General features: G+C 46.2%; 1 long non-coding RNA gene across 1 annotated transcript; it reads right to left on the bottom strand.

Moving 5' to 3' along the window:
• Window positions 1-3669: 3669 nt before the first annotated feature.
• Window positions 3670-5642, bottom strand: LOC132463491 (uncharacterized). Its single transcript, XR_009527034.1, has 2 exons — window positions 5184-5642; window positions 3670-4715 (listed from the first exon to the last, which is right to left on the bottom strand). It is a non-coding gene; the product is annotated as an uncharacterized LOC132463491 (long non-coding RNA).
• Between the last annotated feature and the right edge of the window lie 10376 nt (window positions 5643-16018).

Raw genomic sequence — 16018 nt, forward strand, 5'->3', positions numbered from 1 at the left:
AACACCATATATACACATACATATATATACATACATATACATATACATATATATACATACATACATACATATATACACATATATACATACATACATACATATACACATACATACATATACACATATATATACATATACATATATATACATACATACATACATACATGCATACATACACAAAAGACAGCACTGTACAAAAAGAATTGTACAGTATTGTGCAAAAGGTGCAAGAATTATAGTCCTTGTTTGAGGTCAGAGATTACAGAGAGGGACGGTGTCTGACATTCTAAGGGAGGCGTTGTACATTTTTATGGCCACAGGCAGGAAAGATTTCCTGTGGCGCTCTGTGGTGCATCTGGGTGAGAGGAATCTCCTGCTGAAGGTGCTCCTCTGCAGGGCCAGTGTGTCATAGAGAGGGTGTGAGACATTGTCCAAGATGGACTGAAACCTGGACAGCATCCTCCTCTCTGCCACGGTCGTCAGGGTGTCCAGTTCCTCCCCCACAACATCACCGGCCCTCCTAATCAGTCTTTCAAGTCTGTTGGTGTCTGCAACCCTCATCCCACTGCCCCAGCATGTGACAGCGAAGAAGATTGCACTGGCTACAACAGACTCGTAAAACATCCTCAGCATCGTCCGGCAGATGTTAAAGGACCTCAGCCTCCTGAGGCAAAAGAGTCGGCTTTGGCCTTTTTTGTAGACAGCCTCTGCATTTCTAGACCAGTCCAACTTGTTATTAAAGTACACCCCCAGGTACTTGTACTCCTCAACAGTGTCCACTGGGACCCCCTGTATGGAAACAGGGGTCACAGCTGCTGTTTTCTCCCTCCTCAGATCCACAATGAGCTCCTTCGTCTTTGTCACGTTGAGTTGCAGGTGATTCAGCTCACTCCAAGTGACAAAGTTGTCCACAACAGTCCTGTATTCACGGTCATCCCCCTTTTCAATGCAGCCAACTATTGCTGAGTCATCAGAAAACTTCTGAAGGTGGCAGGACTCAGTGCAATAGATAAAGTCTGAGGTGAAAAGGGTGAAGAGGAAGGGAGAGAGGACAGTCCCCTGTGGGGCCCCAGTGTTGCTGACCACCTTGTCAGACACACAGTTCTGTAGGCGTACGTACTGTGGTCTGCCCGTCAGGTAATCAACAATCCAGGACACGATGGGGGCCTCCACCTCCATCGCAGTCATCTTCTCACCCAGTAGAGCCGGACGGATGGTGTTGAAGGCACTGGAGAAATCAAAGAACATGACTCTCACAGTGCTTGCCGGCTTGTCCAGATGAGAGTAGACTCTGTTCAGCAGGTAGATGATGCCGTCCTCAACTCCCAGGCGGGGCTGGTAGGCGAACTGTAGTGGATCAGTGAAGGGCCTGACCATAGGCCTTAGCTGCTCCAGGATGAGCCTCTCCAGGGTCTTCATGACATAGGACGTCAGGGCCACCGGTCTGTAGTCCTGAGGGCCGTTGGGACGCGGCTTCTTAGGTACAGGAACGAGGCAGGACGTCTTCCACAGCACGGGGACCCTCTGGAGGTGCAGGCTCAGGCTGAAGACCAGACTCAGTACTCCACACAGCTGATGGGCACAGGCTTTAAGCACCCTGGGCAACACACCATCGGGGCCTGCAGCTTTGCCGGAGTGGAGTCTTGTTAGCTGTCTTCTCACCAGGTCAGGCGTGAAGGACACTGTAGAGGTGACAGTTGGGGGAGGGGTGAGGTCCTCAGGTTGTAGAGGACATGATGCAGAGCAGGGAGGAGGGGTGGAGTAGGTAGGAGTGAATTGAGGTGTCAAGGGGCAGACAAGAGGTCTGTAAGGAGAAGGAGTAGGGGGAGGTGGAGTGGCAGTAGGTGTTTGGCAGCAAGCAGAAGAGTCTTGTGGGGGAGGGGCCGCTGTATCAAACCTATTGAAAAATAGGTTCAGTTCATTGGCCCGGTCCACACAGCCCTCCAACCCCATGCCACCAGTCTTCTGGAACCCAGTGATGTTTCTCATACCACTCCACACATCCCTCATGTTGTTTTGCTGGAGTTTATTCTCCAGCTTTCTCCTGTATCTGCCTTTTGCCTCCTTGATTGCAAGTTTGAGTACCACCTGTACTCTCCTCACCTCATCACGGTTGCCATCTCTGAACGCCCTCTTCTTTTCATTCAGGATGGCCTTAATGTCCTTTGTGATCCACGGCTTATTGTTGGCATAACAGGTAACAGTCCGAGCAGGGACATTGCAGTCCACACAGAAGTTGATATAGTCCGTGATGCACTCTGTAAGCCCATCAATGTCCTCCCCGTGGGGCTCACAGAGTGCAGGCCAGTCAGTCACCTCAAAGCAGCCCTGCAGTGCCTCATAAGCCTCCCCCGACCACCTCCTCACAGTCCTTGTGGTCGTAGGCTTCCTCTTCACCAGCGGCACATAGCAGGGTTTGAGGTGAACCAGGTTATGATCTGACCTGCCCAGAGGGGGGAGAGAAGAGGAGATGTATGCATCCTTAATGTTAGCATACATCAGGTCCAGGGTCCTCTCCTCTCTGGTAGGACAGCTCACATATTGCTTGAAGGTTGGCAGAACTCTATCCAAGGTGACGTGGTTAAAGTCTCCCGAAATGATGATGAGGGCACTGGGGTGTTGAGTCTGGAGTTTGGAGATGGTGGTGTGGACGATGCTGCTGGCAGATGTTGGGTTTGCAGAGGGAGGGATGTACAGTACAACAATGATAACATGCGGGATCTCTCTAGGCAGATGGTATGGACGAAGTCCAACGGCGAGCAGTTCAGCATCCGGGCTACAGAGCTGTTCTTTAATGGTGATGTGACCAGGATTGCACCAACTGCTGTTTACAAAAACGGCAACCCCCCCTCCATTCCGCTTACCGCTCTCAATACAATCCCGGTCAGCTCGGATGGTGTGGAAGCCATCCACAGAGACTATATGGTCCGTAATGTCCCTGTGCAGCCATGTCTCAGTAAAACACATCAGGCTGCACTCCCGGTACTCCCGGTGACTCCGCGTCAGCGCTGTCAGCTCGTCCATTTTGTTGCTAAGAGACCGCACATTTCCCATAACAACCGAGGGGAGACACGGCTTAAATCTTCTCCTATCCATAAGCCCTTCCCGTCTCGACCCTCCTCTCATCCCACGACATTGTTTCCCTCCTCTGCATCCCCGGTGAGCTTTCCTCCAGAGTTCAGGTGGGATATCAGCTGGTCTGTCCACTATGCCGGTCGGCATTAGCGCAAACAGCTGTTCCCCGGAGTAAACAAAGGCAGCTTGTTGCTGCGGCATAAAAAACAATCACTAAAAAAGCACTAAAACCCTCAAAAGCAGCCTCGTTAGAGAGGGTAGGACTTCACCGGGTTAGAAGTGAAACAAACTAGAACGAACAAAAGTATTAAAAGTTAAGAAAGTTAAAAAAAAGCGAACTCAAAGGCTGGAGCAACGTAACCGGCAGCCTGCAGCTTTCGCGCACGCGCACGAATTAAAGGTGTATACAAATATGAAATACTATTATAACTAACTATTGAAAATGTAACTACCCAGTGTTAAATACTGTTGATGAAGTGTGTAAACTTTCAGTCTCACCTCTCTGTATTTTGCTGGGAGTTAATTGTATCTAGTTCACACTTTTACCCTTTTGTTATGGAGATGAAAAGAATACACACACTAAACAGTAGATACATTTTCAAATGTTTTATTTACAATGAATGATGACATTTTTAGAATACATCAAAGATTATCTCATCTGTAATGAGCATGATAAAAAAACCTCTATTTACAAATATAGACATTTTCCACACTTTTGGCAAAACTTTCAAACCATCCTGTCCTGCCAAGACACACTGCCTTGTGGGGAGTTGAAATAGGTGTAGAAGATCTCCCTCACATTACAGGCCTCTCTCTCGAGGCTCTGTTTCCTCCCATGTGGCGTACTGATGGCAGGTTTCTCCCCTGTTGCTCTGCCTCCTCCAGCAACCTCACATTCTCTCTCGGGAAAAGCAGGAAGTTATGGAGAATGCATGCAGCGAAAACAAGGGTGTCCACATTTTGTGGGTGCAGGTTGATCCTGCGATGCAAGATTCTCCACCTGGAGGACAGAATGCCAAAAGCATTCTCAACCACCATCCTTGCCCTTGGAAAGTCTGTAGTTAAATATCCTCTTTTGGTGAGTGAGGTTCTGTCCGGGGTATGGTCTCATTAGGTATGGCTTCAGTGGGAAGGCTGCATCACCCACCATGACATGTGGCACATCACCCAAGTGAGCAGCGCCAGGCAGAGTTACTGGGTACTGGGTACTGGGTGGGACATGAAACGTTTTGGTCTCCATTCCTGTTCCGAGAGCTGACCCAGCATATACGCCGCCATCACTGGTCCTTCCGAAGTCCCCCACTTGAATGACCCTGAACCTGTAGTTCGAGTCCACAAGTGCCAAAAGCACTATCGAGAAAGTTTTCTTGTAATTAAAATACTGACTCCCACTCAGTGCTGGGGCTTGGATGGTCACATGCTTCCCATCTATTGCTCCCAGGCAGTTTGGAAAATTCCACTTCTCCCAGAAGCCTTGAGACACTTCCTCCCATGTCTCTTGTGTTGGCCTGGGTAGGAACCTCTCCATCATCGTTTTTTCGATGGCAGCACACACCATGTGGACTGAGTTCCTGACTGTAGTGTGCCCCAGGCGGTAGCTATATGCCAGACTCACTAGTGGATCTCCAGAAGCCATGTACCTGTGAGGGAAGAAGCAAATAAATATAAGTTATATGTGAACATTTTTCATTCACCTGTGTCTCTCCTTTGTTTCAGCTGACATGTGTAAAGCAAGATGGAAGGCTTTAAGGGACGCATTCGTAAAAAACAGGAAAAAAGGCATTCCAAGTGGATCGGCAGGTGGCACACAGAAGGACTGGAAATATGCAGAGATCATGTCCTTCGTTTTGCCCCATCTACAACCAAGAAGGTCTGTATAAATTACTTAAACATAAACAAAAATACATTTCATGAAGTAGTTGAAGCCTCAAACAACAGTTATATATAACTCAATAACAGTATTTGTGTTGCAAAAAATTTATCTTTAAAGTGCGCTATTAAAGTGGTGAGAACTTGTATGTAAAACGTATGTTCATATGCAAATTTATCCTATGTATAATTATTATTATTTTTTTTTTACATACAAGAAGCAATGTTGAGTCGGGTACCCCTCAGTCAGACCGGTCTGAGGGTCGGTCCAGCACCCCTGGCATTTCATTGCAACAGCCTTCGACATCTCCGGCTCCATCAACCTCAGCACTGTCTGCCTCTAGGTCCCGGAGCCCCAGGGACAGAAATATTTCAAGACCGGCTGTTGCTGTGCAGGCCCCCAGGGAAACCAGAAGAGGCCAAAGACCGATAGACACAGGCATTGGGGACCGGCTGATGTCTTTGCTGGAGCAGCCGGTGCCAAAACCCCATATACCCGATGACGAGCTGGACGAGGCATATCATTTTGCGATGAGCATTGTGCCAATGTTGCACCGCTTAAACAAGGACAGTCGGCAACAGGCCAAAATGGAGATCCTCACTGTTCTTCACTGCCTCGAAAGTGGCCAACCTCCACCTTTACCTCCCCCCACTCTGGGACAAACATCCCACCCCCCACAATCTCAACCTCCTCCTCCTCCTCCAACACAGTTGCCTTCTCCTATTCAACCAATTCACACAAATGAGTCCTGACTGGGAAGACCCGAACGACCCATACTACACGTAGTGCAAGCGTTGCTTGTTTGCCAGTTTTTTTTACATTTGTTACTATTTTTAAGTTTTTATTCTTGTTTTTGAAAATCTTTTTTCACTTTATATATTTATTTATAACGTTTATATGTTGAAACAGTATTAAAAAATGTTTCTTCAGCTTGTGGTCTGTGATTTCAGTCTCTGCTTAGGTTCTATGGCAGCTCTGTAGTTTGTGCTTTGCCTGGTCACTTCAGGGCCGATGAGGGATAGAAGTTTGTCCATTTGCTCTGCACTCATTCGGAAATACTGATGGTGGCGTTGACTGTCCAGCCTCAGTTCAGCCACCAGATGGTGAAAATTGCCTTGTTGTCTTCTTTTCTGGTTGAGGGGATAATAATAATAATAATAATAATAATACATTTCATTTAGAGGCGCCTTTCAAGACACCCAAGGTCACCAATCTGGATGAACCCAGAATCGGCTCCTTCGACCTCTACCCCTCCTCTGCAGTCCTTCAAGTAGGAGAACTAATGCAAGTGTTCTTCTTCTGCAAGGCACTATATGTGAACAATACACATGAAATAATTATCATGAATGAACCTTAATGTTTTATAAACAAAAAACGCAACAAATCATTGTTCCATGTCTTGTCATTCATAACTGGACTTCTAACAGTATTAACTATGTGATTACAGTGTCAATACAGCACAACAATGTAGGGCATAATGAAACTACGATTAAAATCGTAAAACCAGGCAAATATAGAAATTGAGTAGCAAACTTACCCATGGTAGAAGCAGAAAATTGAGGATAGATGGCCAGTAAGCTGTCCTTTATATACGTTCAGGATTATCGCGTGATCTCGTGTGAATACGGCTGGCTCGCAAGGCAGCGCTACGCTGCCGTTACGCGCCCGGTAGGAATGGACGCAGGGCAGAGGACGCAGCTGCTCCGCGGCGCGTACGCGTCTGGTGGAATCCCGGTGTTAGAACCCTCCCTCTGTATGACATGTGGGGAAGCAGCCACCTCCACTTTGCCAGCTTCCCCTCCACCTTTTCTATCACACCCTCCCAGTTCTTTTTTTCAGTTTGTTCATCCCCCAGATGAACCCCCAGGTACCTGAAGCCTCCCCTCTTCCAGGTCAGCCCCCCCGGCACCTGGGGCAGACCAGCAGCCCACCTCCCAACTGCCAGCGCCTCGCTCTTTGCCCAATTCACCTTGGCAGCTGAGAGTTTTCCAAATGTTTCAACAGTTTTGTTCAGTTTTTCAATATCTTCTTGATTTTTTATAAAAATGATGATGTCATCTGCGTAGGCTGATGAAATAAAATGTGTACTGATTTTACTAAGTTTCTCAACCACTAAAGCCATACACTGTATACAAGATCCAGTATTCTACCGGACATTATTATTATGTCTTTATTTTCAGTACAGCTTATCAAGACGTTATAATTTGGTCCGTCCATTGGGACAATGTCTGTGATGAAAACAAGGCAGAGACACCGGTGACTAAACACAGCCAGGTCAGATACAGGTACCACTCTCTAGTTAGCCCAGAAACCAATAGCAGTCATTCACGTCGACTCCTGTGATCTGGAATTTGCAGTTGACTTCTTACCTTTGATATCTCTGTGGATCTTGCGTTCGAAGTGCAAGTACTCCAGTCCTTTAAGGATTTCCCTGAGAATCGTAGCGATGTAAGTCTCTTCAAGAGGGCCTGGACGGAGCTAGCAGACCACACAAGGAGGAAGAGATGAGAGACATTAAGGCATGAGTATCTGTGATGTTACAAGATAACAGATGACATCATTAAATGTAGTTTATTATAGTTTATTTGAGCATTAGAGGTGGACGGTACAAGTGTCTTCTCACCAGATCTAGAGCTGAACCACCACCTAAATACTCCATGATAATCCACAGTTTGGTCCCCTGGGCAAAAAACAAACACGACATCAATGTACTGAAAGAGAGTCAAGACCGTCCACAGTTAGTATCGCCATTGTTGGTTGGCTGTCGTGTTTTGGGTGAACTGCAGCCAACACACACATAATTATGCGTTGGTAAATGAATGTTTGCAGTAGGGCCCGACCGATATTGATTTTTGAGTGCCGATACCGATTATTTTCAGAGAAAAATTACGATTACGATTTAATCTGCCGATTAAAAACAAAACAAAAAAAAGCCTATAAAACGTAGTTTTTGATACCTTAAATATACTTTAAACACTTTTGACGAATATGTGAATTGAATGCAGAACCTTTGAGTGTTTTAGAATACATTTACAGTCAAAAATGAGTGTAATGTAAAATGTAAAATAAATAACTAACTCCCAATGTGCTGCGCTCGTGAGCAGTGACTAACACGTGCGTGCTGAGCAGTATGGTCTCACCGTTAGAGTCTACAGTATAACAAATTAACATGGCCTGGGACCTAAAGAAAAACAGGCAACCCCGCTCAAGCGGTATCTCCAACGCAGGTCGCGTCCGTGACGCTCCTCACGGCCGAGAATAGACACTAGAGTTGGCATCGTTTTGCCTTTTAACACAATTGTCTATCTTCTGTGGTAGAATGACAACCCAATTAAACCTTGTCAATGAGTCTTTATAACTAAATTATCAGACTGTCAGGTAAAAACAGGCCATCAATAAAAAGACGAACATTCTGCAACACTGGTTCTATGGACAGTGAATACAGCATACCTGACATGGAGCAGCCTTGTCTAATACCTCTTTGTACATTAAAAGGTTTGCATAGACCACCATATATCTGCAGCACACTTTCAATGTTCTCGTACAGGACCTTTATCTTAGCTATCAGACCCGGGCTGAGGCCGTACCTTTGTAAAACTTTCCAAAGGTAGCGGTGTTCAACCCGATCAAAAGCTTTTTCCTGGTCTGACGAAACCAGACCAGCATCTAAGCCCAATGAACCGGAGGCTTCCAAAATATCCCTAATTAGTGACACATTGTCAACAATAGACCTGCCAGGCACACAGTAAGTCTGAGTCCGGTGGATGAGCTGCTCCATGACTTTCTTCAGCCGGTTGGCCAGGGCTTTGGACAGCAGCTTGTAGTCGGAGCACAACAGTGAGACGGGTCGCCAGTTCCTTATCTGCTGCAGGTCTCCCTTCTTAGGCAGCAGCGTCAGCACTGCTCTCCTGCAGCTCTGGGGGAGAGAGAGGTCTTCAAAACTCTCGGAGAAGACCCCCAGCAAATCGTCTTTCGGCTCAGTCCAGAACGCTCTGTAAAACTCGGACGGCAGTCCATCTACCGGGGGCCTTACCCCCCTGCACACTCTGCAAGGCTGCAAAGAGCTCTTCCTCAGTCAGGGGCCCATCCAGCTCCCTGTTAGTCTCTTCTGACACTGTGGGCAGGTCCTGACAGAATGCGTTAAAAGCAGCATCATCCTCTTGGTACTCACTGCTGTAAAGCTGCACATAGAACGCCACCGCTCTGCTCCTGATGGCTGCAGTGTGTGTCAGCGTCTGCCCATCCTCTGCCTGCAGTGAGTGCATCTGTCTGCTCTGGCCATTCTTCTGTTCCGGGCTGAAGAAGAACTTGGAGGGAGAATCCATCAGCGCAGCGCTCTGGAACCGAGAGCGGACTAGCGCCCCCTGCGCTCTGGCGCCCAGCAGGTCTGCCAGTACGGCTTTTTTAGATTTGAGGTTTTCAATACAACCTCCATTTCCTGTGGACTGCGAGGAACTCTGCAGCTCCACTATATCTACCTCCAGATCTTTGATAGACTTGGTCATGTCACGAGAAACATTGAGAGTGTACTGCTGACAAAGCTGCTTTATCTGTACTTTGCCATGGTCCCACCACTGTTTTGAACAAATAAAATCACCCTTCCTCTCTCTAAAACCTCCCCAAAAATAAATAAAAACCTCTCTAAAATGCGCATCTATAGGCAGACTTACTCTTACGATTTTTAATAAAAACCTCACATATAACCATGGAATGGTCCGAGAAGCCCACTGGACATTTGTTACACCTCTTAAAAATGCTAAAATGCTGCGTAAAACAATAAAACCTGTCTAACCTAGCTAAAGATAAAATACGTTCTCTGCTGTGGACCCAAGTGTACTGCCTTGTATTGTGGTGGATTTTTCTCCATACGTCGCTCAGACTGTGAGTGTGTATGAGTGGTAGCATCGCCTTCTGAGAAGGTGCATGTGGTTCTGGGTGGTTTCTATCACATGTATGATTTGCTGTGCATTTAATATCTCCTCCTAAAAATAAATGATCCTCTGGCACACATTCCTTTAAAACCAAATTGAGTTCGTTTAAAAAGAGAACTCTGCCAGGGCCAGAATTAGGGGCATACACATTAATAAAAACAATGTTAAAACGCACATGAGATACAGGACTAAAATCTCTTGAAAAAAGGAGAGCCACCCCTGCACTAGTGCTGTTAAAATGGCTTAAATGACCTGCCCGTCAAACTCCCTCCTCCAGTCTGTTTCATTAAAAAACATCACTATGGGTCTCCTGCAACATCATAACATTCATTTTTTTCAATTTAAAAGTTTAAAAAATGCAAGTTTAAAGTGACTCATTCAAAAAGATGTTAAGAGAGACACACAGGCTAGCAGAGACAGCAGGCACACTGCTTTATGTACACTCTGAGACCTCATAATTTAGCCGTTTTCTTATTTTCTTTCCCATTGTCTTCAACCTGTAGTATTCTGTGTCAGTGAACCCTCCTTCCCCTCTCATTTTCATCTGGGCTTTTACAGATACCAACAGCATTTTTACATCTGCAAAGTATTCCTTATACTTGGGATTCTTCATGTTTTTGGTCTCTTGCAAAAAACTGCTTATACTCTTTACGGAGTACATTTCACCCAGCTGTGAAGCAGAAGGCATTTGTGAGTCAGTGAGGGGCTGGCTGTCTGTACCACAGTCCTCCATCTCCTCCTCCCCGTCACTAGACCCTGTCTCCTCATCACTGCATTCTGAGTCTGTGTCTATCTGTTCCTCCTGCTCCCCACTAGCTGCTGGTTTCTTTACCTTAGAGCCAGATGTTTCACCTGCCTGTTTTCTTTTTAAATGGGGAGCCTTACACAGGTTGTCTTCCTCCTCCATCACCCCCTCCTCACTGTCATGCTCTGCTGCAGCAGAGATGGGCCCAGCCTCTACACACTCTGCTTTTTTTTTACTATTGTTCCCCTCCACCCGAACAACACACTCACTCTGTTTTTCATTGTCAACTGTTTCAACACACACATTTGTCTTTTCAAGGTTTTTAACCACCTGCTCTTCATTTTCAACAACAGATTCATTATTTGGATTCTCCCCACACTGTATTCTAGTTGCAACATTTTATTTTATACTCAATGTTTATATTGTTTGGCAGGTTATTTTCCACACTTGCAACCTGCTGCTCTACAGTGTCAACATCTTTTGAAGAGTTTGCTGTAGCCTGAGCTGCTGATGCCTCAGCAGGCTCAGCCCGTCTTCCAGGGGCTTTGTCTGGGCAAGCTCGCACCAAATGTCCTTCTTTGCCGGAGGCAAAGCACTTCAGGTTTCCAGAATTAACAAAAACTGCATAGTCAAAATCATCAACTCTTAATTTGAAAACTAGACTCAGTTCAATGTCTTTTTTGTGTAGAATAATATGTACTTGCCGTCTATGGGATACTACATCCCGCAGCAGGGGGGACTTGCACCCCGACGGCAACTTCCGGAGAAGAACCTTGTCTCCAATGAACGGAGGGATGTTGGAAATCCGTGTTGTCGGTGTTGTCAGCTGGGACACGGAAACAAACGAGTCCTTCACAACAATCCCTTTCTCCACCACCTTGTTTGCCTTGGCCACACTGTCCACAAAAAATCACCACTGCTCCGTTCATCCGAGCCGCGGATCTTATGCTGCTGTGCCCGACTATTTCTGCCACTGCAAGGCTACAGTCCTCCACCGAGGACAGGAAGGTGGTAGAGATCTTGAAGCCGTGCATGCGGCTTAGTTCCCCGAAAGCCAACATGCATGCTCCCAGGTCCCGGCGCACCGACCAGCGGCCGCTGGTCGATCGCGTGAAAAAACACAAAAAAGTAAAACAAAAACCACCAAAAGAACCCACCAAACCGTTCACCCGAATATATTTACAATACAAAACAAAAAAAAACTATGAGAAAAGTTAGCAAAAACTCTTCACAATTCCCTCACACGCGCTCCGCAAACCCACTCCTTCCGCTGAGAGAGGGAGAGGGAGAGGGAGAGGGAGAGAGAGAGAGAGAGAGAGAGAGAGAGAGACCGACCCGGGCACCGCAACGCGGGCAGAGGCCTAATTAGGCCTATATACTTTGTATTTGAAATGCAACAATGTCTATTCCTGGAGACTACGCTCAGAGCAGCTGGAACTGAACAAGAGGAAGGAGGAAAACGGGCTATGAAACAAAATGTGATGTTTCTTTCTTGCTATCGGCCATGTTTGATTGTGTTGTGTTGGTTATTGAACTGTTTAACCACGTACTTGGGTCATGTTTATCAGCGTTACTATAGAGATCATGACGATAGCTGATGTAACGGGAGTCCGGGCGTGTGCAGGACCGAACCGCGCTGTATTATCACTTTTCCACTGGGCATTGACAGTAAAAAGTAGCTGAGACGAGAGGGGTTAGAAACCAATTGATGAAAATAGGCTATTTATTTCAGCTAGCCTATTTTTTCACCCAAAAAAAATTAAAACAATGAAAGTTTAAAATCCCCCCAAAAAATTGGAATCACGTTCCCAGCGCCCCCCTGGTTCCCAGCGCTGGCATGGTTTCTCAACGGGGGCGGTACCGCTCCCCTTGAAAAAACCATGCCGTAGACCATGAAACACTTTTAAATAGACTAAGGGACTGGGTCGGCTTATCCGGCACTGCCTTAGGTTGGTTTACGTCTTATTTATCAAACCGGATGTGCCGTGTCTCCATTAAGAACTACTCCATCGATTTCTAATATTAGGTATGGAGTACCGCAAGGGTCAATACTTGGACCTATATTGTTCTCTATACATATGCTTCCACTAGGTGAGGTCATCAGGAGACATGGCATTTCCTTTCATTTTTATGCTGATGATTCTCAATTGTACCTACCCATCAAGCCCAACGACCCACATATGCTAAGTGCACTTCATGAATGCCTAAATGACATTAAAGGCTGGATGGCACTAAATTTAGTGCAGCTAAATTACAGAAAAAACAGAATCCTGGTCATTGGCCCCCCGGCAATTATCCAAACAAATAATGCCATCTATTGGAGACCTGTCAAAACTCATCAAACCTGTTGCAAGAAGCCTTGGAGTCCTCTTTGACAGTAATTTATGTTTTGAGCAACACATCACCAAGATTGTACAATCTTGTTTTTACCAACTCCGCAATATTTAAAAAATTCGATCAATTTTAAATCTCAGTGACGCAGAAACTTTGTTACATTCTTTTTCATTTATTTTTACCTGCTTGAGCCAGAAAACACTCAAACTGCTACAGACTGTCCAAAACTCAGCTGCCAGGCTTTTAACAAGATCTAGAAAATATGAACATATCACACCTGTTCTAGCGTCTCTACATTGGCTTCCCGTTTGTTTTAGGATTGATTTTAAGGCTCTACATGACTTGGCCCCAGCATATATTTCAGAGCTTTTAGTCCCCTATGTGCAGTGTCGTAGTCTGAGGTCCTCAGGCAGTAGACTGCTGTTCCTGTGGTAGAAATTAATGATTATATTCTATGGTAAACCATGATTATTATTAGGCCTATATATCTAATGGTAGAAAACATTTAAAGCGTCTCTGGATTCTGATCCAGGGCTTGACTGGGGTCAGAGCGTATGTTGGAATAAACCCCCATAGGAGCAGGAAGCTACGGGGTTAATGCGTGCTGACCTCAGACTGGTGTCCTAAATTATTTTGTTGATAATGTGGTTAGACGAACTCATGATTGATTGTGGGCGGAAACCTTGAACAAAGAAACTGCTGTGTGTGTGTGGATAAAGAAGACGCTGGAGTTTGTGAACCGCAGTGACTTTGCAAACCCACTCGGCTGTTATCGTTGTTGTTGTTTTTAAACGATAATGTCTTTTGTCAATACTTGCTCCGGACCCCTCTTTCTTTTACTCTCTCTTAAATTAGTCAAAGTGTTTTATATCTCGGTTAAAATCTACGACAAGAGAAGCCCGGTGAGCTGCCTCAACGACTACCGCCCGGGGCACTCACACCCATCACCATGAAGTGCTTTGAGAAGCAGGTCCGTAGCCACATCATCTCATCCATGCCGCCCAGACTAGACCCACACCAGTTACGAAACAGCATCTCACCATCCATAATATATGCTACTTTTTCATCTCTTGCTTTGTCGTTACCCACCACCTTGGCAAAACACCCTTGCAGGGTCGGGTCTGCTTTCTGCATCTTGCTCAGTCGGGAGCGCTTGCACAGCAGACTCATCCTGAACAGGCTCATCCTGAACAAGAATCTCTCAGCCTCTTTGTCACCTGAAAAAACTGACGTGAATAAACTGCCACACAACGAAACTTCACGATCATCTGGGCTAATTTCATGGGAGCGAGCACGAGTTACAGCGCAGGCTAGAAATGCATTCGGAGGTGTCTGATCTGATGGCTGGTTCCCATCACACTGGGGTTGATCTAGAACTTCTAGTGTGGGAGTTACCTTACCTCCTGCAATATCGTTCCCCATCAGGAGTACGATACCGGGGATTGGCAGTTCAGTACAAACTGCTACTGGGAAAAATCCAGTAACGAGAGAGGACTGAATATGGATGCGGTGCACTGGCACGTAACCCATTTCAACCCCTCTAAGAGCTGATTGGTAATGGAAAGCAGAGCTCATGCCAGAATAACAGATTGAGAGCAAGCAGTATCTCGCAAGATCCGTATGGAGTTTTCATCAGCTGCCTCACCAGACAATGACACAAATGCATCAAATACGAATGGCTTAAAACAGTCATACATTTTCTGATCAGATGAGTCAGTGTTCACACCATGATCTGCTTTAATCAGTCCTACCCCTTTAGAAATTAGCGTGAGGGCTGCTCTCTGCGTTTTAGTGTCAAGCACTTTGCAATGACATGGCCATCCTGGTGGCAGTAATAACATTCCCTTTCCTCTTGCGACCCACGTGGGTTAGATGATCTGGGAGGAGAGGGACGTGAAACAGCAGAGACTGGAGAGAAAGCAAATTTATGAGTTAACACATACTCAAGGCTTGATTCCACCGGACGCGGTCACCGCAGCAGATAGGTTCCACTCTAATCAATGAGACCATTTCCACCGGGCGCGGCTGCGGAACGTCTCAGCAACGTCCCAGGAGCGGCTCGCCGTGCCGCAGCGCTATCATTCCGTAGCATTTCTATTTTTGCCGCAAGCCGCTGCTGAACCCGTCAATTTCAACAGAGCATATCGAGCAGGGCAGGAAGTGAAAAAGCAAAAGCCATAGAGCATCCGGTCAATTTTCAAAATAAAACACAATACTCGGCTCATGTAGCCGAGTAGCTCAACGTCATTTATGTACCAAATCATAATTTTTATAAGGGCAATGGCCGGAAGGTCAAAGCGTGGCATTTAATTGCAGTCGTTTTGGGAGTGGAAGTTGAGTACATTAGGTTTAGGAATTATCGCGTGATCTCGTGATCTCGCGTGAATACGACTGGCTCGCAACGCACGTTGCGCTGCCGTAACGCGCCCGGTGGAAATGCAAGCAGGGCAGAGTCGCAGCCGTTCCGTGCCGCAGTCGTAACGTTGCCGTAACGCGTCCAGTGGAATCCCCGGGTTAGCCAGTACAGCGGCAGAAGAAAGTATTCCTGCTTTCTGCTCATTCAGGTACACAACAATACGCTCAGACAAACACTTCTTAAAGTCCTCTAACAGGATCAGCTCTCTCAACGCATTGAAACCACAAACTTTACATGTTGCACACCATTTGTCAAATAGTGTTCCCTTCTCACGGGCAAACTCAACATAGGTCTGAGCAGAAGTTTTCTTGTGACCACGAAACTTCTGTCGGTACGCTTCAGGCACAAGTTAATGCTCGTAGGATAGCCGTCTTAACAGTTTCATAATTTAAGCTATCTTCAACAGGGAGTGCGGCCATAGCATCCTGAGCTTTACCATGCATTTTACACTGAAGCAGAAGCGTCCATATTTCAGGTGGCCATTGTAAAGCAGCAGCTATTCTCTCAAACACATTGAAATAGGAGTCAACTTCACTATCCCGAAAGGTACTAAAGCCACATGCTTACTAATGTCAAACACCACTTTAGGTGAGCTGGTGGAGGTGGTGGAATGTGATGCCCCCCCGAACCACTAACAACACAAACAA

This window comes from Gadus macrocephalus, chromosome 8 (assembly GCF_031168955.1).
Source record: "Gadus macrocephalus chromosome 8, ASM3116895v1".
Lineage (NCBI taxonomy): Eukaryota > Metazoa > Chordata > Actinopteri > Gadiformes > Gadidae > Gadus > Gadus macrocephalus.